The sequence below is a fragment of the Belonocnema kinseyi genome, chromosome 6 (assembly GCF_010883055.1).
Source record: "Belonocnema kinseyi isolate 2016_QV_RU_SX_M_011 chromosome 6, B_treatae_v1, whole genome shotgun sequence".
Lineage (NCBI taxonomy): Eukaryota > Metazoa > Arthropoda > Insecta > Hymenoptera > Cynipidae > Belonocnema > Belonocnema kinseyi.
Genome location: NC_046662.1, coordinates 74,876,040 through 74,878,168, shown reverse-complemented (window position 1 = coordinate 74,878,168; position 2,129 = coordinate 74,876,040).

Sequence of the window (2,129 nt, the reverse complement as noted above, 5' to 3'; positions counted from 1 at the left end):
TTATCACCGAGAAGTTCTAGTGTCTCCTCGTCCAAAGGATCTGTTTCCAAAACATCCTCATTGATATCCTGTTTATCTTTTTGCTCTGGATCTGGATCCTTAACCTCATTCTCGTCTCCACACATTTCTATCTCTGACAGAGACCTCTCGGATGAAGAGAAACCTCCTGTAATAAACAAAAAAGGACCGCACTAGTATCAACAGTTAATAATGTCGGTATCCACCATACCGATATTGCACGACTTATCTCTCAACTCGCTGAGAGCCTGTCGCCATGAAAGCACGGTATGTCCCTCCCCTCGTGAGGGCCCACTGCCTAATAACTGGCACAGTTTATCTCATACCTAATATGAGCCTACTGCCCTGAATCTAAATAATTATACTTACTTGACTGGCGATCGCAAATGGCCGCCGCTCCGAATCTCCTCTTTTAATTTTCTCAACTCTCTTTGGAGTTCTTTCACTTCATTAGTATGAGATCGAGATCGAAAACGAGACCTAGATCTGTGCCTCCTCTTATGCGATGATTTTCCCATTGTTAGATCAAATTCACTCACTTTTATTTTTAAAAAACTGCACTGACGATGTGGCGCATCACGCACGAAAAAACGTTAAGGTGAATAGGGGAAAGGGGGGTAGGTAGGCGGAAGTGGTCCGTTTTTTAGCTGAAGATCGTGGCGACACCATGCGTGGACTAGCGGTACTACATAGTTAAATCTCTCGAACGAAACTTGGAATATAATTTTTCGTTGAATATTAAGTTCATAATTGAGGCTTCATTTGTTTTGGTTTAAAGCGAACCTTTTTGATTGGAAATTCAACTATTTTCTTCAAACTCTATTTCTTCAAAATCTACTTATATTACTTTTGGTTAAAAAATGATATTTTTTTAGATAAAAATCATATATTTGTTTGAAACTTTCTAGATTTTGTAGAAAATTCGTAATTTTTTGTAGAAACATAATATTATTGGTTGAAAATTAATATTTTTCATTAAGGATTGAGTTATTTAAAAAAATCCTTTTCAGTTTGTCAAAAACCAATTTCTTTAAAAGAAATTTCGATTCTGCTGTTTTTGGTTGAAAATTGATATTTTAAATTAAAAACTGACCTTTTGTACTTAATAATTTAATTTTTTGAATTTGTATGTTTTGGTTTAAAATCGAGCATTTTTCGTTAAAGATTCATCTATTTGGAAATAAATTTATCTGTTTTGATGCAGTATTTAAAAATTCAGAATTTTGTTGAAAATTCGTTATTTTTGGTCGAAAAATAAACTTCTTATTCGAAATTTCATCTTTGTTTCGAGGATTCTATTATTACGTGAACAATTCGGTTTTTGGTGAAAAACTAATTTCTTTAAGAGAAAAGTCGATTATACCATTTTTTATAGAAAAATGATATTTAAAAAAATTGATCTTTTTTTGTTAAAAATATAATTGTTTTAAAACGTGTTTTTAAACAGGGAAATTAATCTTCGCGGTTAAAAATTCATCTTCTTCATTGAGGGTTCAATTATTTTTTTTTTTTTAATTCCTTCATGGTTAGTCAAAAATTAATTTATGTAAAATAAAATTGGATTATATCATTTTCGGTAGAGAATTAATATTTGAAATAAAAAATTTATCTTTTTTAGTTGCAAATTCAACCCTTTGGTTTGAAAATGCACATATTTCGATGAAAATTCGTTATTGCGGTAGGAAATTAGTCTTCTCGTTTGAAAATTTATCTTTGTGATTAAGAACAAAGCTATAAAGTTTCACATTCCGTTTTTTTTGTTAAAAATTCAATTCTTTAACTAAAAATTTAACTCACACTTTCGGTAAAAAATTGAAATTTTGAATTACAAATTGATATTTTTGTATTGAAAAATCAATTATTGGTTTCAAACATCGTCTTCTTTTATATAATATTATCTTCTTGGTTGAAAATTCATCTGTTTACTTGAAAGTTCAACTATGTATGTATCATCAAATGCATCTATTTTAGTAAAATTTCAATTAATTTGTTGAAATTTAATATTATTTTTTTTTTTTTAATCAATTACATAATATTGATATGAAAAAAGATAAAATGCCACTCATTGAAATAACTTTTATTTATTCATTTACAAAAGTTATTTATTAAAT